At 35.9% G+C, this 21,996-nt stretch overlaps 1 long non-coding RNA gene across 4 annotated transcripts in view; it reads left to right on the forward strand.

Moving 5' to 3' along the window:
• The window catches only part of LOC105475609 (uncharacterized), a 765,655-nt gene that overhangs the window by 59,862 nt on the left and 683,797 nt on the right, over positions 1-21,996 (forward strand). For all 4 annotated transcript variants that reach the window (XR_011622191.1, XR_011622190.1, XR_011622192.1 and 1 more), the window contains exon 2: positions 7,512-7,576. This is a non-coding gene — a long non-coding RNA (uncharacterized lncRNA). The remainder of the gene's footprint in view (positions 1-7,511; positions 7,577-21,996) is intronic.

Here is a 21,996-nt window from a genome sequence, read left to right on the forward strand (position 1 = left end):
AAATAAAGGAGTGAGGATTTCTAATGACCTTTTTCCCCCTGTGAATAAGGTAATCCTTTTATATGTCCTTAAGATTAACAGCAATAAAGAGATATGAGGAAGCAAGACAATTGTTCTGTTTAGAAGCAAATGAAGTAAGAAAAGCAGAAGATAAAAACATATTTAAAATGTAGGAGATACAGCAATTGTGGAAAGTTGATTAATACATTAATACTATTAATGTGAAATATTCACATCACAACCACATTACTGTATAATATTTGTGTTTGGGCAAGTTCACTGAAAAACAGAAGTTAGCTTTCAGTCAGACATTAATGGTATATTAACTGTGCAAATCGCAGAACTGGTTGCTACACTGTTTTAGACACAGTGTCATTTACTATAGTTTATTAAACCATGAATTCTTTGGAAGGGGGTTTTAAAAGTAATTTATACTATGTAACCTAGCTACATGAAACTAATTATTAGTTGATAAAATAGATTCACACGAAGGTCCTTATCTGATCAAGAGAAATGTTTTTGAAATGCTATCATACAATTAAACATTTTTGCAAAAGTTTTTGTAGATCCCACCAAGATGTGACTTACTGTACTACCAGACTGCTGAAATCTGAGTTAAGGATAGTTACAGTTCTCATAATATTAAAATCTTTACTTTCAAAGTTGGCATGAGAGAAGTCCTGATAACAGCCTCAAATGCAACCATCATTTTATTATCTCCATTTTCAGATTTCCTTTTGTCATTTCCACTATTCCTTCCTCCTGGGAAATGGCAGGCTCTCAGCTTCAGCGCTGTCACGGATGAATAAGCTGAGGCACTGTCGGTGGCCCCTGCCTCCAGCAGCCAGTCATTCCACCACAATTTTCCTATCAACCCTTAATAGAGCAGAGACAACTGTTTCTTATTTTATTAGCTAGTGCTGGAAGCAAAAAAGGCCCTTCTTCTTCCTGTATCCCCCCTCCTTTTTTTTTTAAAATAAAACAAACACATTAAAAAAAGGTGTTGTTAGAGGAATTGCTGTCAAAAATGGAAGAACAAGTGGAATAAACATTGTCAATATTCATTCCTTATACTTCATTGAGAACTCACTTCTTATCTCTCTTCTGTTACTAAAATTCATGTTCAAAAATGATGACTTTGGTCTTTCTTGAACTTCTTTCAAAGCATATATTTGATTATTGGCTCTCAAAGAAAACTTTGAAAGTTAATCTGCTATCACAAAATAAGCAGATCTTCAGGCCTATCCACTAATGAAGAAGGTACTTGGACATTTTTAGTCTTATTTTCTGTCTCCAATCCTTTGAAGTAATTTTGGTCATGCAATGTCAGATGAGTAGCTGATTTTTAAAAATAACCTCTCCCAAAAATACTAGTCTATATTATTTATAATACTAAAGAAATGTCAAATTAACTTTGTTTTAATTTTTTTCATTAAATAGTTGGCATTTTCTAAGATTTCATATCACAAAAGCTAAAAAGTATTACATAATTAAAGGAGGAACACTTAGAGTTTAAATATTATAGTTTTATCTGAAGTTTCATAAATGCAAATTAAAAATTGATTTTTATTTTATTTTTTCCAGTCTATGATATTTTCAAAATGTAAATATCACCCCCAACTATGAAGCCCACCTCTCCTGCCTCTTCTTTCTCTAGCCTTCTCTGGCATCTTCTCTAATGAACTCCCCTGCTCCCTCACACTATGCCCCCATCCTTTCCACTAGTACAACAGTGAATAGAAGCATTCATCATCCTGGAGTGTGGGGTTTTGGTGGAGAAGAGGCATACAAATTGGTGTGTGAGGTGGATGAGAAAATTTGCTTAAAGATATGAAAGCTGAATTCAGAAATAGGCAGTATGTAAAGATGATAACAGTAGTCTCTGATTTTTCTAATTAAGCAATTTGTCAGAAGTCTTGTGGGTATAATCTGTGGTAGTTTAGCATTTCCTTTTCGCTTTGCTTTATGAATGTAGAGAAGTTAGTATTTTCCACATAAAGGAAATTTCAATTTAGAATATTTACATTAAATATATTTGAATCATAAAGATGCACATTTTATTGAAATAGCTATGCTGGACAATATCAAGAAATATAGAAGGTAATAATAAAAATCTCACTCTATTTAGAGAGCTGCAGTGAATTTTGTTGTTTCTCCTTCACATCATCTATGTCTTTGTGTATGTGTGTATTCATTCATTTTCATGCTGCTGATGAAGACATACCCAAGAACAGAAAGAAAAAGAAGTTTAATGGACTTACAGTTCCATATGGCTGGAAAGGCTTCACAATCATGGTGGAAGACAAGGAGGAGCAAGTTATGTCTTACATGGATGGTGGCAGGCAAAGAGAGAACTTGTGCAGGGAAACTCATTTTTAAAACAATCAGATCTCATGAGACTTATTCACTATCATGAGAACAGCATGGGAAAGACCCGCCCCCATAATTCAATCATCTCCCACCAAGCTCCTCCCACAACATGTGGGAATTGTGGGAGTTACAATTCAAGATGAGATTTGGGTGGAAACACAGCTAAACCATATCATTCTTCCCATGGCCCCTCCCAAATCTCATGTCCTCACATTTCAAAAACAATCATGCCTTCCCAACAGTCCCCCAAAGTCTTAACTCATTTAAGCATTAACTCAAAAGTCCACAGTCCGGAGTCTTATCTGAGAAAAGGCAAGTCCCATATGCCTATAAGCCTGTAAAATCAAAAGCAAGTTAGTAACTTCCTGGATACAATGGAGGTACAGCTTTGGGTAATTACATCTGTTCCAAATGGGAGAAGTCGGCAAAAACAAAGGGGCTACAGGCAGTCCAAAATTGGGCCCAGGCAAGTCTGAAATCCAGCAGGGCAGTCAAATCTTAAAGCTCCAAAATGATCTCCTTTGACCCCAGGTGTCACATTTGGGTCACACTGATGCAAGAGATGGGATCCTATGGTCTTGGGTAGCTCCGCCCCTGTAGTTCTGCAGAGTACAGCCTCCTTCCCAGCTGCTTTCAGGGCTGGCATTGAGTTTCTGACACTTTTCCAGGCAAATAGTGCAAGCTGTCAGTGGATCTACCATTCTGAAGTCTGGAGGACGATGGCCCTATTCACACAGCTCCACTAGGTGGTGCCCAATTAGGGACTCTCTGTGCAGGCTCTGCCTGTGTATTTCCCTTCTGCATTGCCCTAGCAGAAGTTCTCCATGAAAGCCCTGCTCCTGCAGCAAACTTCTACCTGGACATCCAGGCATTTCCATACATCCTCTGAAATGTAGGCAGAGGTTACCAAACCTCGATTCTTGACTTCTGTGCACTTACAGGCTCAACACCATGTGGAAGCTGCCAAGGTTTGGGGCTTGTACCCTCTGAAGGCATGGCCCAAGCTCTCTCGTGGCCACTTTCACCCATGGCTGAGTGCCTGGGACACAGGGCACCAAGTCCCTAGGCTGTACACAGTATGAGGACTCTGGGCCAGGCCCATGAAACCACTTTTTCCTTCTAGGTTTCTGGGCCTGTGATGGGAGAGGCTTCTGTGAAGACCTCTGACATGCTCTGGAGACATTTTCCCCATTGTCTTGGGGTTAACCTTTGGCTCCTCGTTACTTATGCAAATTTCTGCAGCCAGCCTGAATTTCTACTCAGAAAATCGGATTTTTCTTTTCTATTACATTGTCAGGCTGCAAATTTTCTGAACTTTTATGCTCTTCTTCCCAATTAAAATAGAATGCTTTTAACAGCACCCAAGTAACCTCTTGAATGCTTTACTGCTTAGAAACTTCTTCTGCCAGATACCCTAAATCATCTCCCTCAAGGTCAAACTTCCACAGATCTCTAGGGCAGGGGCAAAATGCTGCCAATCTCTTTACTAAAGTATAGCAAGAGCCACCTTTGCTCCAATTCCCAACAGGTTCCTCATCTCCAGCTGAGACCACCTCAACCTGGATTTCTTTGTCCATATCATTATCAGCATTTTGGTAAAAGCCATTCAACAAGTCTCTAGGAAGCTCCAAACTTTCCCACAGTTTCCTGTCTTTTTCTGAGCCCTTCAAACTATTCCAACCTCTGCCTGTTACTCAGTTCTAAAGTCACTTCCAAATTTTTGGGTATCTTTTTAGCAGCGCCCCACTCTATTGGTACAAATTTACTGTATTAGTCTGTTTTCACGCTGCTGATAAAGACATAACCGAGACTGGGAAGAGAAGGAGGTTTAATGGACTTACAGTTCCACATGGCTGGGGAGGGCTTACAATCATTGCAGAAGGCTAGGAGGAGTAAGTTAGGTCTTACATGGATGGTGGCAGGCAAAGAGAGAGCTTGTGCAGAAAAAACTCTCATTTTTAAAACCATCAGATCTTGTGAGACTCATTCAGTATGATGAGAACAGCACAGAAAAGATCTGCCCCCATAATTCAATCACCTCCCAACAGATTCCTCCCATGACGTGTAGGAATTGTGGGAGTTACGATTCAAGATGAGATTTGGTTGGGAACACAGCCAAACCATATCAATGTGTCATTTATTTAAAGTCTTATTTGTGAGAATATTCTCATGTCATTATGTTTTAAAAATCACTTGAATGTGTTTAAACATTATAGTAATGAATTACAGTTTAAATAATTAAGTATTTAAAGCCATAACTGTAACAATATTAAGTAACAATTCCTTGAAAATAATCTACATTTCTGGCTATTTCCTTAAAGTGGTTTTATATGTGTGGATTATTTGGTCAAAGGATATTATATTTTGAAAGATCTTCATATCCATTACCAAATCATTCACTTAGATGGGCTTACTAAGGTAGAATATTAGTTTCTGTTTAACGCACTCTTGAGATATACACCTGATATTCAAAATATCACCAACTGGTATGACAAAGACACTAGACCATGAGAACTGATATTGGGTATCCACAGCTTCAAGGGATGCATATCGTTTCTGTCTCTACCTCTCCAAATACACATCACAAAAACTTAATTTAATGTTTGTTTTCTGAGGATGTTAAACACCACTTCATGTGTATTATTCATGTTCATCCTCCATGAAAAAGCTTCACAGTAACAAAATTTTAGTGGGATAAAGAAGACGGAAAGTGACCCTTTGAAATAGTTACCAAGATTGAAAATTAAAGCATATTATTTTCCTCATTTGATTTATATTTTCTCACTTTGTTTCCCTATTCACTCTTACCAACTTACTTATTAATATCCTGAGAAACCAGTAGGGATCCTGTAACCTTGTTACCTGGTTTGGTGCTTAGGGAACTTTTGTACTAGGAAATCAAAACAGAAAGCATTGAATTCTGGGTTGCTAAGAGGTATACTGGAAGGCAGAATGAAAATTAGTAGATATCCCATTTCTGACAATTATAATGTTCATTTTAAAAGAGCAGTGCTTTTTATTTCTTTTTAATCTCTATCACTATTATAGAAAATCACTACACAAAAGATTTGCAATCTCAGAATTGTGGTAAATTTGATATTTTTATTACCTCAATTAAAGTATAAAATTACTTGGATTGTTATATGAAAGATTGCTGTCTAGATAATTCTTGATAAAAAAGATTGCATTTATATGTATAAATGGCATGCACTAGATATTAATGTATTCCAAGTCATTTACTCTTGCTCATGGATAATTTTTTAAAGCGAAAAACTATCTTTTAGAAAGGCAAAGGCATCTAGAGAAGGAGATAAATGATGGAATTTTAAATAGACATGATATTTAAAAATGCAAAATCGTTTCAGACCATGCCATGGTTTATTGGAAAGTGTTAGCAGCCTTTCTGTATGCTGATTACTCATGGAAAATGCATTAAACTGTATAAGCAGTTTGTTACTTCCTAAGTTTACCATTGTAATTGATTGTTGCTGAACAAGATTACAGGTTCATTCATGAAAACTAGTATTTGCTACTGGCAAAAATAACTGGGAAGTAATGAAACTGACAAAATAATTTCATATAACATTTTTGGGAGATCAAAAAGAAGAACCCTGTACTTACTCAATTCAATGTAAACTGTGGATTTATTATGTTTGGTGGAAAGAGATTTAGAATGAGAATTGGGTCTGTCCCTTATTAGCTGTGAGGTTGTTATTACATTCTGTAAATTATTTTTAGCTTAATTTCCTGATTTTCAAAGTCAGGATGACACCTATCTCACAGGGTAGTTTTCGATTACAATGTATTACCTACCAATTTTAAATTGCATGTACTCTGAGCTTCACTAGTTAAGTGAAAGTTGTACCTACAAAACATGCCTGGGTTCTTAAATCATCTTTAAGGTCCCTTCTAACTGTGCCATTATGTGATTCTCTCATGCAGGTGCTTCTGCTTTCTTTGCTTCTCTGATGGGTACCCTTTCCCTAACATTTAAGTCTCATCCAAGTACATACTGATCATATCTCTTCTATTTCTACTCAAATACTACTGTGTGGACCAGATATTTTACCATTTCTCAAAGACCAGTACACTTCAAACTATCTGTGGAGAAGAACATGTTGGCTTTTTGCCTTTGACACAGCATTGAACAATACTTGAATGAAATACAATAAAATTTAATTTCTAGAAAAGAAAAATTAAACAAGAAGACATTCAGATTACATCCTTTAATTGTATATTGTTAGATATAGCAAACATGAAATAATTCTATCAAATTGTTATAAACATTTTAAAGTGCTTATGCTAAATTTATGTGATTATCTCATACTCGCTATTCACAAACTGGCACTGTTTTATGGGCCATAATTTAAAAAGTGCTGCTCTAGGGGCTAGACCAGCTGTCCTCAAACCAATAGCATTAGTATCACCTGGGAACTTGCTGGAACTGCAAATTTGTAGGCCCTGTCCCAGAACTATTGAGTTAGAAACTCAGGGCCTAATTCCCATCCCAGCTGACCATGTTTAATTAATCTTCCAGGTGTTTCTGTTTCAGGATAATGATTGAGAAACATGGCTCTTTATTTTCTCTGCTATTTGCTATCTCTTCCATTACAAGCCTTGAGATGAACTTAACTCTTGATAATGTGGTAACAGTTTGCTGCACTATTGTTGTAGATAGGGGCTATTATTGAATATTTGAGAAATAATCCCAGTCCAAGACTTGATTTTAATTTTGAGAAGTTTGGTCGTTGTGCTAGTGACAGAGACATAATAAATTTAGCGTAGGCAGTTGCTTTTGTTCTCAGCAGTCATCCTTTTCTTAGGGATACTGTCTTATTCTTGTTTTAAGATTAACTTAACTTTTTAATTCAGGAAATACTGACAAAACAAGTTTATCATTAGTGATTGTACTTCCCTGGTGATAAGGTTTGGCTGTGTGGTTTGGCCCAAATCTCATCTTGAATTGTAATCTCCATATTGTTTACGTGTAGAGGGAGGAGCCAAGTGGGAGGTAATTGGATCGTGGTGGTTGTTTCCCTGCTGCTGTTCTGTGATAGTGAGTGAGTTCTCGTGAGATCTGATGGTTTTATAATTATCTGGTGTTTCCTCTGCTTCTGTCTCTTTTACCTGCTGCCATGTAGGACATGCCTCTTCCCCTTCTGCCATGACTTTAAGTTTCCTGAGTCCTCCCCAGCCATGCAGAACTGTGAGTCAATTAAACTTCTTTTCTTTATAAATTACTCAGTCTTGGATATTTCTTTATAGCACTGTGAAAAGGGGCTAATACACCTAGAAAGTGGAAATATTTATATATTGGAAAGGCAGAGGAACTGCTGTGAGGTATATTTTTCACCTATTTTCTATTTAGTGTTTGCATTTTTATTTACAGTGAGATGTGTGTACTTTGCAACTAAAATAAATTTGAAGAAACCTTGTGATTTCTCTCATTTCTCCTATGCTTAGTCATTGTTTTTCCTGAGAAAATGAGAGGAGAAGGGTGCTTCATTTTTAACAAATAGTTCTCAAAATAGCTGGATGGTATACATAATTAAAAAGACAAGCAAAAGAAAAAAAAAGCCATAGATATTATCAGAAGCCAAAAACAAAACCAAAAAAGAATGAATGAGAGACATGAGTGGCAAAGTCACTCAAAAGGCCAAATGTAGAATTATTCATAGAAAAATTGAAGAATATTTATTACATTGAATGATACATGTTTACAAAAATTAAATTTTTAACATGATATAAATTCTAAAACATTACAAAGAATTTATATTAAATTAGGACAGAAAGCAAACTAAAAATAAATAATATATTTTTTAAATTGTATTTTATTTTCAATTGACAAGTAATTGTGTGTGCATATAGCATATATATAGGGTATAATGTGATGTTTTGATACACATATATTTAGTAGGATTATCAAACTTTGCTAATTAACATCCTATTACCTCACATTCTTATAATTTTTACAGTGAAAACTTTAAAATTAATCCTTTTAGCAATTTTGAAATACATAAAACATTATTGTTAAATATAGTTCTTATGCTGTACAGTAAAGCACCCAGAACTTACTGAACTTTGTACCTTTTGACGAACCCCTCCCCTTTCCCTGTCCTCCTGCTGCCCTGGTCTTTGGGAGCCACCATTCTACTCTCTACTTTTATGACCTCAAAGTTTTTAGATTCTATGTATAAGTAAGATCATGTGATATTTGTATTTCTGTGCCTGGCTTATTTCACTTAGCTAAATGTTGTCACAAGTGACAGAATTTTCTTCCTCTTAGGGGCTGAATAATATTCCACTGTGTATATGTATCTCATTTAAAAACTATTATTTTACATTTTAAGCATTTCTTAAAAGAATTTTATTTTACCATAATATATTCCATTTCCACTATTCTACAATTCTTTTCTTTCTTTCTTTCATTTTCCCTTTCCTTTCCCTTTTTTCCTTTTCCTTTTTTTCTTTCTCCTGGATTCAGGAGGTACATGTGCAGGTTTGTTACTTGGTATATTACACATGGTGAGATTTGGTTTCTAGTGTACCCGTTACCCAAATAGTGAATATTGTACCCAATAGGTAATTGTTTATCCCTCATCTTTCCCCAATCTCTTCCCCCTTTGAAGTCCCTAGTGTCTATTATTTCCATCTTTATGTCTATGTGTACCCATTGCTTAGCTCCCACTGATGAGAGAACATATGGTATGTGATTTTTCTGTTTCTGAGTTATTTCACTTGGTGTGATGGCCTCTAGCATTTGTCCTTGGACGGTTACATAAATAACATTATGAATTACATCTTTCATATTTTTTACCTACTACATATCTACTATTTATCACCTCAATCGGGATATAAGCCAATTAAGGGCAGGGGCAATATTCTGTTATTATAGATGTTCTCCAAACAGCCCAGCTTTGCAAATTACATATTTTTACAAATACTTGTTGAATACTCTAATGGTTTATATTAATTTTGTTATCCAAATTCAGTTGGCTTGCCTTTTCTTTTCCCAAGCTCATATTATTTGTGCTGAACATGAGTTAAGATTAGCTACAGTGAGAATTCTACTCTGTGAGTCTAATTACAGACCCTCGGGTAAACTGATTTCCATGACTCATCTGTTATCAGATCTTGCAGTCATCAAGTATATGTGTGATTGATAAACACACATATTTGTGTGAAAGAAACAAGGAGATGGGTTAGATGTAGCGGTGTTTCTGGAGCCTGCGCTGCTGTTTTGTAACAGCTGATTGTGCTCATCTCTTTTCAACTCCTTTCAACAACTCATGGTTGTATGAAATTATACCTTGGAAGTCAGCAAGCACTACAAATTGGGTATACCCCCACCCCTCCACGGATGCCAGTGGTTAAACATATAAGAGCAAGCATATCATTTTCTAGATAGTACCCACAATTGCTAAAACCAACTCTGCAGTATCCTGGGTGATAAAGAGGCAACATAAGATGTTGCTTTCCCTCATACAGATAACTTACACAAATAGCTGATGGCAACAAAGATGATGAAACTTTTATGTTAATAGGTAACATTCTGTCTTCAGCCTTTTCTAAGTGCTTTAGGTCCTTCAGTTCATTTAATCCTCATAACAACCTAATCAAGTAGATATGTAGAGGAATCTTGTTAATCCCACTTAATAAGTGGCTCAGTCAATGCCTAGATGAGGAAACTGATAAAGAACAGTGAAACAAGGAGAGCTGCTGGAAAGTTAAGAAAAATCATCTATTTGAATAGAATAAGCTACACATAGTCATTCTTTTGTTAAATATTAACAGGGATAATTAAGATAATTACCTCAAAATTCAGTTTTTAAAGTTTCTTATACAAGAAATATTTCTGAATACATTTCATATTTACAAAGAAATTTTTGTTTAGTAGCTGCATATTTTGTTATTTTGAGAAATGCAGAACTTATCCTAAATTCTCTTTACCTTTTTGGGTTTCTAAATAGCATGCATCTGCAGCTGCTGCACTGTAGCAGTTTGAGAGAACTTTGTTCCTTTGTATGCTATAATTTATGTATAATAGAAAAACATCTCTTGAGTTCCATTGCATGATGTAAATTTGTGTTCTGTTCAATTTTTCCTTTCTGTTTGACAGCCTATCAGCAATATTTATGTGTTGTACACAATATGGGATATAAATATTTCATGAGAAATTTTGATCCATAAATAATTATTCACTGTAGTACTCCTAGATGCAATATTGTCCAAGAATGGTTCTTTAATAAAATAATAGTAAACACAAACTTGATGGAAAAGTACTCTAAGTAGAATTGTTAAAATGTGAATGCCAATCTTTCTACAGAAGTGATGGTGAACTGAAGAGAAGAGGGAAATGAAAATGAGCTTGCATTTTCTGAAACATTAAAAATCTCCGGTCTAGCTTATATTGCATCAATATTGTTATCAACTGATAACCTGAAACTCAGATTCTGTGCCTCATTCCTGTTGGTAATGGGGTGGAGCTCTATTTGAACCTCAAGAAAGGAAAATGTAGAATAGCTTCCTAAACAAAAATCATCCACTGTTATGAAAAGAACACTAATGCACAATATGGCTCCTCCATAAAATCTCTCAGTAGTTCCTCAGGAAAAAAATTTTTTATTTTTCCTTCTAAAATTCCACAAATACTCTTCAATATGATAACTTAACCTATTAATAATTTATGGGACAGTAATGGACTATGTATAATTTTTAAGAAATGCAATTTTTTTACCCGATAGTCATTGGGTTCTTATTTTTACTACACAGAAAATATAAATTGGTATCTTCTAGAGTCATTAGTGACATGACCAACATTTTAAAACTCAATATATATGAATTATATCTTTCAAGGAACTGTATGTCCCAGTAGCATCCATGTAATGATGCTTTTTATAAAATTTCTAATAAAAATGTTAATGGACACAAAGCCACAATAGTCTACAATTCAAACAACTGACTAGTCTAATAGATCTAACTCTGTGTAAATAAAGCAGAAATTGGTAAACTTTTGCTGTAAAGGCAAGATAGTAAATTTTCTAGGCTTTGAAGAAAAGGCAAATGTTGAAGATTTGTGGGTACTTACATCACCACTTAAAATGTAACCATATAAAAATGTACAAACTATTCTTAGTTTGCCAAAAAAAAAAAAAAAAAAAGTATCAGGCAAGATTTGACCCTTGGTTCATAGTAGTGTGCAATGACAAGAGCACTCCTAAAAATTAGGTGAAAAATAAGATTCCTCACTTAGTCCCTAGAGGGCAATGCCAGAGACCCCAGTGCTCAAGAACTTCAAAAGTCCAGTCTATTCCTCTCCAAGAAGCAAATTTTCTCTTTTAAGTGCCTAGGAAGCCCAAAAAGCTTAAATGTACCCTAATGAACAGAGATGGAGACTCATTCACTCCTTTGATATGCTCCAAATAATGAAAAGGCTGTTGGTACAAATTGAGCTCTGGGGTTGGTAGAATGTTATTTAAGAATAACAGAGAGTGAAAATAAGCCCCTGGTCTAACCCATAGCAGGGACATCAGCTTTCTCTGGTACTTCTGAGGGTAAAGTGTCCAGTGTTTCTCTCAATGAAGACTCTCATCTATAGATTGCAGGGCCTTTGGGTTAATGCCCCTTTGACTCCATCCCTCTTCTACTTTCCCACAGATATTTTAATTTATACATACAATAATTTTCCCAGGTACGAGGTGGCTGTAGGAAACTCTCTGCATCATCTAAAGTTTCTGCCACAAATAGGACCAAGAAATACTTTGTTTTTGTCTCTGTACTTGGGTAAGCTGTCTGCTCACCTGTTGCCCCTCACCATTTCATTAACTCCCACTAGCTTCATCTAACACTTTATTGGCCCTTTCTAATGCCAAAAGAAATTCTAGTCTTTTCACTCTGGAAGAGGTAATCATTCCCATTTTAGAAGGTTTAGGGATTCTTATCAAATTGGTCTACTACCTGCTTGGATCATGATTTACACAGTGTATTAGTCAATTCTCATGCTGCTAATAAAGATATACCTGAGACTGAGCAATTTATAAAGAAAAGAGGTTTGACTCAGTTTCACATGACTAGAAGGTCTCAGGAAACTTACAATAATGATGAAAAGGGAAGCAAACATGTCCTTCCTCACATGGCAGCAGCAGAGAGAAGAATGAGAATGAAGCAAAGGGGGAAGCCCCTTATAAAATTGTCAGATATCATGAGAACTTACTACTATAAGAATAGCATGGGGGAAACTGCCCCCATGCTTCAGTTACTTCCCCAGCTAGGTCCCTCCCAAGACACATTTGATAGAAATGCAAAGGAAAAGGTACTTTTGTTAAATCTCTGCAAAAAGAACTATCTCTGTGCATACTTCCTCTAGGACAATGGGCCCTGATCTCCCTATTTTTGTAATGTGACTATAAAAGTGATTCTTCGTGACACATCTACTTTTGCAAATTTGCCATCCTTTGCCTACAGTGAAATTATTGGTCGTTGGCATCCTGTATTACTAGATTGCTTAAACACAAATTTAATGTGTGAAAAATGCGTATATCCACAACAAAGGGTCAATGCACAGGGAGTATTGAGGAAGTGTGATGAAAAATTTTTTCTATCTAATTTTCTTTAATGGCCCAGAATGTATATTTTTGGTATTAGATTGATATGTTCTTATTATTTTCTTTGAATATTCTCTAATTAAACACATTTCAAGATTTTTCCCATGCCAGGTAGGTCATAAAATGTACTTTCATAAAATGGTACTAATGGAACATGCTAATATAGTCAAATAATTGTAGCTACTGGAAATCTGTAAACCAGTTATTGAGTAATCAGTCATTACAAAATTGAGTTCATAGTATATGGTGACTAATGCATTTTAACATTACTTCTTGTTTGGGCCTGGTTAATGTGTGAGTATAATTGGCGTCTGTCGTAGTTATCATTTTAGTATGTGGTTTTTAAAATGAGAATAAGAATCTTCCCTCAGAAAAGATTCAGGCAGGACTATTAATTAGAAAATTGTATGCTTGTCATCAGAATTTATATCTTTTACAATATTATTTCTCTCCAAATTATTCATGTTTGCTAAATGCAGTGTTTCAGGAAAAAATCAACCATATAAGAGAAGGGAATAATAATGTTTTCTTTCCTTGATAAAATTACCATTAACCTTTTGCTAGTAATGACATTATGTTATTAATCAAAAATTTATTTCTTTTCCTTCAAAGTAGTATATTTTTTCAAGACTGATACTACATAGTAATATCTTAATTTGTAACTGTATACTTATTTAGTGATCACATTTTATCACATTTTATTTATAAATGTATTTTTATACACATATATTAGGTCTTGACACTTTTTTCCCCAAAAATCATTTATAATAGGAAACCCAATGTAAAACCCAGTGTCTTTCACTAAATACTTCTTGGGATTTATGCCAATAATGACTTCTCATGGTGTATTTTTAGGTCAACTTCTTTTCCCTACTGCATATTATTTGCCTGCTAAAAGCAGAAGAGCAGGTGCACATAACTCTCAATGCAATCCTGTCAGCCCACTCACTAGAATGCATGTGGTTAGAGGATTGACTTAGGCCAGCATATTTTAACGTTGCCACCTACTATAAGATCTAAGTTGCTTTGAATATCTGCTTTTCAGTAAGGCTCAGATTGGAGAGATACTAAGTCCCAGCAATCATTCCACCTGTTAAAGGGATTTAGACCATGCTTGTGAGCATGGCTTTATTCTTTGTCACATTATTAATCATTCCACATAGCCTGTTGACAGTTTCACCATCAGCTGCAATGATAACAGTTGACAGTTGCAATATCAGATGACACTTGCTTGAGACACTCATCAACTATGTTAAGGTGAGATGCTGTGAAGGTCTGGGCCAATAAACAGATGTAACTGTCTTGTCTAATTAACATTTAGAGATATATTGTTCTCTAGAGACTGACTGTAAGAAAGGTAAGCATTTGATAAAGCTAATTTACTATTTGCTGAGTGTCCAGCATTGTGCTCAATTTATTACATTCATGATCTCATTTAATTCCATGAGGCAGGTCATATATTTATTTCCATTTTACAGATGAGGAAACAGAAAAGAGAGGTTAAATAACTAAAAAATGAGTCAGAAGTCTCTGTTGCTTGAGCCACATGTTTGCTAAGAGCCCACGTTCTGCAGCAACCAGCTCCTATTTAAACCAGGCTTCACCATTTCTCAGATGCGGAACAGTTACATTCTCTATGCCTCAGTTTCTGCATTGAAATGAAGAATAATAATAGTTTTAAGAGTTACTGTGACAATCACATACTCTGATACACAAAACAGCCTGAGAATAATGATGGTTGCTTTCATCCAGCTAGCAAGTGGCCAAGTTAGAATTTGCACCTATCAGATTTCATAGCATAGGTTTAACTACTGTGTCATCTTACTATGTGTAGATTTTACCTTCTGTTGTACAACTACCTCCATATGTATAATAGCTCCCTTACGGAAGCAAAATAAATCATCACTATGATCTTAACCCATAAAGATGCTCTCTTTTGAGCAGCATGTTCAGATTCATGGACATACCTCTAGAGCCCACATATCATCACTCCTGGACAGTGCCTGTTTTATAAGCGAGAAAGAAAGGAACCCAAAGCAGCCTGGGTTGCAGTTCAACACTTTCCTAGAAAACCTAATTGCAAAATTAATTTGTGTGAGCAGCTGTGGAGTTTCTGAAGAGGAGAGTTCACTGGAAAGGCACACTGTGAAAAGGAATTTGGGTAACTAATTCTGCTGTGGATTCTATTTTCCGCGTGTAGGCATGAGAGAGGAAGTTCAACTCATTCAGGTTTTTTTTTTTTTTTTTTTTTTTATCTGTACCCGTAAATAACAGCTCTGTTCTGTTCTTTACCCTAGAAGCTCTTTCTTGTTCTCTGAGGAGATGGAGTTGCACATTTCATTTTGTGAGTAATGGCTCTATTAGATTAAATAAATAACATTTCACACTAATGTCGTTCACAAGAGGATTTAGAAGCCATTAAGAATGTATTTAAAATCTCACAATAGACCTTCTTGCTTAGTTCTCTGGAACAAATTATAGTTTCTGACACATTCAAATTATTCCTTAAGAGAAGACTCTGAACATTTTTCAAAAGTGGGGCATTCAGTATCTCCTTGAAGAAAAATAGAAAAAGACTATTTTTCTATGAAAATTGCAGAAGAAAGAAATATCCAGTTTTTTAGATAGCAAAGTATTTGGCTACTTCATTAGCAAAATAACACAAGGTTAAAGTAAATTTAGTTATTTTACTTTTTGAATGTGTAATAAAAATTGCCTTATTTCTTTCTTTGATAAGTTCTTCTCTAGGAATATCAGAATCTAGTTTAGAAAATAAATCCATAAACCAAATAAATATATTCAAAACATCTCCAACTTCAGATCTATTAGAAAATTATGAAATAATGCTATTCCTTCATGTATGTATTTCAATTTTTTTTTTTTTCAGTGACTCCCTCTTGTGTCCCCATACCTATCCCAGGTCACCAGTGCACTCCCAAGTCACCTTGTCTATCACTGTCCTTAATTGCAACATCATCACTAGAAGTCATGAATTCTCTTTAATTTCTTTCCTAATCTAAAATTATTATTATTATTTTTTATCATTCAGGATGTGGACTACTCTGAATACTAGTCAGGTGAATATGTTTTCCCACATTTGCCTTTTCAGTAAAATCTGGATCTAGTAGAGAATGCCATTGTGGTGAATAATAGGGATTTTGTTTGTTTTTTAAAACGAGAGAACCAGGAGCCAGAGAGCGCTTCTTGGATCCTTCAAATCTCAGTTGAGCAGCTGCCAGCTTAGCCTGTGCATTGGATCAGCCTGAATCCGCTGCTGAGTAAAAATGACTTTGCGCAGGCTGCTTTGATGGGGATTAATGAGCCATGGGTTTTGAAGGGGAAACGTAACCAATAATCACTAATAAGAATTTCCTCTCAAGAATGGCAGAGCAGTTACACTCCAGGATCACAGAGAAGGAAAAATTTTGGCTTACTGAGAACAAATCTCAAGTTTGGATTAGCTGAATAACTGTGGGTGGAAAGATCAGGAATGGAATATTTAATTTATGAAGCTGATCCAATTAGTAAGCACCTTATTGCAAAATTGTAGAGACCGGTGTTCAAGGTACCAAGATTCAGGCTGACAATGGAAAGCACCTTGTAGGTGGCAACTTAACCTATACTGGTTATTACACATGATTGAATTCTTCCTGGATTTAACTGACTTAAGAGGTATCAAGTACTCTGAAAGAGGAATGTGGGAAAATTTTTAAAAGCTCCCAATATTATAATGTAAATGATAAACTTACCTTCTTGAGGAAAATCTACAAGACATTTACTTAATTTTTTTTATTATACTTTAATTTCTAGGGTATATGTACACAACGTGCAGGTTTGATACATAGCTATGCATGTGCCATGTTGGTTTGCTGCGCCCATCGACTCATCATTTACATTAGGTATGTCTCCTAATGTTATCCCTGCCCCAGCCCCCAACCCCCTTCTTTTCATTTTTGCTATCATCTTATCCATATATAATTCTAAATGAATTCTTCCAATAGAATTTTGTAACTCTGCAGAGCTGACTATGCTGTCTGTGTGGTGACTGAGCACTTTACAGCTAGTCTGAATTGAAATGCACTGTTAATACAAAGTACACACTGGATTTTGAAGATTTGGTTCAAAAGAGGAAAACATCTCAATGATGTTTTTTGTTTGTTTGTTTGTTTGTTTGTTTGTTTTTGAGACGGAGTCTTCCTCTTGTCACCCAGGCTGAAGTGCAATGGTGCGATTGTGGCTCACTGCAACCTCTGCCTCCTGGATTCAAGCGATTCTCTGGCTTCAGCCTCCCAAGTAGCTGGGATTACAGATGCCTGCCACCATGCCCGGCTAATTTTTTTTTTGTTGTTGTTATTTTTAGTACAGATGGAGTTTCCCCATGTTGGCCAGGCTGGTCTCGAACTCTTGACCTCAGGTGATCTGCCCACCTCGGCCTCCCAAAGTGCTAGGATTATAGGCATAAGCCACCACACCCGGCAATAACGTTTTATATTTATCATATGTTACTAATATAGGAATAAAACTTCATTTCTTTAAAAAATATGAGAAAAAATATACTATTCACCTATAACAAGAACATTTTCAGATTTTTATGCTAATGTCATTCCTCTAATAAAGCAAGATAGATATTAAGAATAAATTTTATCAGTAGAAAGTTTATCATTGTAATCAATAGTCAAGTCATATTAAAATCTTTTCCGACTAAGCTTAGAAATAGCATAAGGAAAGACTCTTCATAATTACAGCACGGGATAAAAATCTATTATCTTGCCCTCTAAAAGAAAAAAAATACTGCACTATTCCTTAGATAATTATTTGTGGACCTATTATCTGAATGCCAACAACATAACCTTGCCCCAAGAGTAAGCAATGTATGCAACCCTATAGGAAAATAACATAGGGATGGAGGTTGCCTGTCTTTGAGTCAGGTTGCCATACTTTTTTCCCTCTTCATAGTCTCAACATTTATACTCATGGGACAACATTTATACCCATGGGAAAATACTTATTATAGATATTTATACATCTTAATTTCTAGCTCTAAATTGGGAGGATGTGTGAGAAAAGGTGGGTCACATTCATCCCACCCTCCCTTCTTTAGAAAGCAGAAATGCATCCCTTTGATGATTTGTAAAAGGCTAGTCCTTCTATTTTCATTTTAACAGGGAATTGGGTGAAGGAGTTTCTTGGAAATAATCAGCTTTTCAATAAGTGGCCTCTTTTACTAAGTATAAGCTGTCATTTGTGTGATAGAATGTGCTAGGGGTGTGTAGGCAACCAAACTTACAATAAACCAGATTCATTTCAAGAATCTCTAGTTAATGTCTGTATGAACCAAGAAAAGATACTCTAGTAATACATACCTATGTCTTCCCAGTGTGTTATTCTGACACTTTCTTCAAAATTACTCTTGCTTCTATCAATCTGCCTGATTCTGAGAAATGAAAATGGAAAGTAGCTATAAAGAAGACATTAAAATGTTTAGGTCTTCGCAATGGGCATTTTCTCATCTCTGATAAACATGCCCTGAGTAAACCTCTGACTTTGAATTTCTTCAGTATCTGAGTATATAGTTAGGACAAGATCATGGGGGATTATAAGCCCTAGCTAGGCTTTACCAGAAGTCTCTTCATTCTAGGGCTTTCAAGCTAGTGGAAAAGGGAGATTCAAGTGTACTAATAAACGTGATGGACAAATATTACAGTGATACACAGTACAGCAAGTAAGAAAATATTTGGTTTATAATATCTACAGGTTTATTTGATTCACACACAATGATGTCCTGGATATGAGAACTCTGATTCTTATAAGACTGCCTTAGAGACTAATTCACAGACGTATAGACAGTTGTCCAGTGGAATAAAACTGCTGTGTTCTTGCAGTATAATTACCTTTAATTCACTGAAGAACTAACATACCATTTAGACTTTGACTTTTCACAGAGTATAAGATAAGCTTGATAGAATTTTAATTTAGTTTTATTCTCATGAAGTCACAGACTAGGTAAATATATGAATTTGAGTAAATTAGCATAAATGAGGAAAGCACACACAGAATGGCAAGCATATGGAACAAGTATAGATTAATAGGTAGTGGGAAAGAAATAGGAACAACAAACAACTTGGTGAGAAGAAAAAGAACAGTTCAGAGACTAATCAGGAGAGGTATACTAACTAATTTGCACAAAAACTTAACAGAATCATTACTAGAAGTGAAGCAAATGCAGAAATAAGTTATATTTCTTTTATAATTTATCATTGGCATTACTATCTGTTTTGGTTGTAAGTAGGATTTAATTTATAGAGGTGACTTATTGAAATCCAGTGAGGTTAATGCCACTTAAGGGAATTTTGTTACTCATACTCTCCAGGAAAAGGGGGCATGCCACACCATACAGGGCCACATGGGGAAGGCCCAGGGTCATTCAGAAGGCAGAGGAGTGAGGGTAATTATGGCCCAGAGCCTTTATTGTGATTTCCATAAGAAGACATGAATGAGGCAATGATTTGTGTTTGTGTGATCCCCACACAAAGGGGATCTGATCTCAAATTGTAAGCCCAGTGTGTTGAGGGAGGGACCTGGTGGGATGTGATGAGATCATGGGGGCAGTTTCCCTCTTGCTGTTCTTGTGATAGTGAGTTCTCAAGAGATCTGATGGTTTAAAAGTGTGTGGTGGGCCCCACATCCCACCCCCCCTCTCTCCTGCTGCCTTGCTTCCCCTTTACCTTCCACCATGATTGTAGGTTTCTTGAGACCTCCCCAGCCATGTGGAACTGTGAGTCAATTAAATCTCTTTCTTTATAAATTACCCAGTCTCAGGTAGTTCTTTGTAGCAGTGTGAAAACAAACTGATGCAGGGAAGGTAAATTTGAGTAAACATAGGATAGGATAGTTGGAATAACTTCAGTGGACTCTGGGATACAGAGAGAGTTACAGTTGTCCAGCACCTGGTGCTGGGCTGACTTAGGGCGGAGGAACTATTGGCTTGGTGTGAGAGAATGAGATGAAGGAGCTGGTTAGAATATGGACTTTGAATTTGTTGGTTTGTGTATGAAAAGCATGCTCACAGGGGAGTTGTTTGCTAACTCTGGGCATTAACTAGCCCTGGGAGGAGCAGATTCTCATTGACTAACAAGGCCCCCAAGAGGTCAAAGGATCATAAAATACAGAAAACAAAGAATATGATTATTACCCTACCCTAATGTACATAGTTTTATAAGGCCCTCTCAAGTACTTAATGTGTCATTAATGTTAAATATTACCAAAGACATTTTAAAACGTAAGCTATTTTCATATAATTTTTAAATTTACAATTAGGGACTAAAATGTTCATCTAAGGCTACAAAATTTTAAAATGTTTTCTATTAGCCTTTAAATCCTTCATCTCATTCTTCATTACTACAACCCTTTGTACAACTCAGACCATCATTATTGGAGCTCTATTTTATTTTAAAATACACAAATCTAATAGATTACCATCCAGAATACACATGAGGAGCTTATATAACTTAATAGTTAACAACAACAAAAGAAAACCCAATTGAAAAATGAACAAAGGACCTAAATAGACACTTTTTCAAAGAAGACATGCAAATGGCCAACAGTTACATGAAAAGATGCTTAACGTTACTTCTCATTAGAAAAATGAAAGTTAAAATCACAATGATATCACCTCATACCTGTTAGAATGGCTATTTATCAAAAAGACTAAAGATAACAGGTGTTGGCAAGGATGTGAAGCACTTGTGCACGGTGGGTGGGAATATAAATTGGTACAGCCATTATGGAAAACAGCATGAGGAGTACTCAAAGAATTCAAGCTACTATATGACCCAGTAAACCCAAATGAAATTATTAGCACCTCATAGAGATGACTGCTTTCATGATCGTTGCAGTGTGGTTCACAATAACCAATGTATGGAAACAACCTAAGTGTCCATCAGTGGATGGATCAGTTTAAAATTGTGGTTTATATATAAATGAAATATTCTACTTTAAAAAAAGATGAGGCTGGATGTGGTGGCTCACACCTGTAATCCCAGCACTTGGGGGCCTGAGACAGGCAAATCACCTGAGGTCAAGAGTTCGAGACCAGTCTGGGCAACATGGTGAAACTCCATCTCTACTAAAAATACAAAAATTAACTGGGCGTGGTGGTGTGCGCTTGTAATCCCAACTACTCAGGAGGCTGAGATGGGAGAAATGCTTGAACCCAGGAGGCAGAGGGTGCAGTGATCTGAGATTGCACCATTGCACTTCAATCTGGGCAGCAAAGTAAGATTTTGTCTAAAAAGAAAAAGATATTGTTATTTGGGACAACATGGATGAACCTGGAGGATATTATGCTAAGTGAAATAAACCACACACAAAAAAGCTGCATGATCCCTCACTTGCATGTGGAATCTAAAAAATGTCCAATATATAGAAATAGTAGAATAATGGTTACCAGATGTGAGGAGAAGAAAATAGTGAGATGCTGTAGCAAAGACATGGAATCAACCTGAATGTCCATCAGTGGTAGACTGGATAAAGAAAATGCAGTACAAATACACTGTTGAATACTACATATAAAAACGAGATTGTCATTTGCAGGAGCATGGAGCTGGAAACCATTATCATAAGCAGACTGACACAGGAACATAAAACCAAATACTGCATATTCTTACAAGTGGGGGCTAAACATCAAGTACATATAGACACAAAGAAGGGAACAACAGACACCATGGCCCACGTGAAGGTGAAGGGTGGGAGGAGGGTGAGGATCAAGAAACTACCTACTGGGTACTATGCTTATTACCTGGGTGACAAAATAATCTGTACCCCAAGCCCCTGTAACATGCAATATATCTATATGACATACCTGCACATGTACCCCTGAACCTAAAATAAAGGTGAAAAAGAAAACGGTGAGATGTAAGACAAAAGCTACAAACTTGAAGTTATATAGGATAAAAAGTAGTGATCTAATATACAGCATGAGGACTATAGTTAATAGTATTGCATAGAGAAAATCTGCCAAGAG

The sequence above is a fragment of the Macaca nemestrina genome, chromosome 4, assembly GCF_043159975.1.
Source record: "Macaca nemestrina isolate mMacNem1 chromosome 4, mMacNem.hap1, whole genome shotgun sequence".
Taxonomy (NCBI): Eukaryota; Metazoa; Chordata; class Mammalia; order Primates; family Cercopithecidae; genus Macaca; species Macaca nemestrina.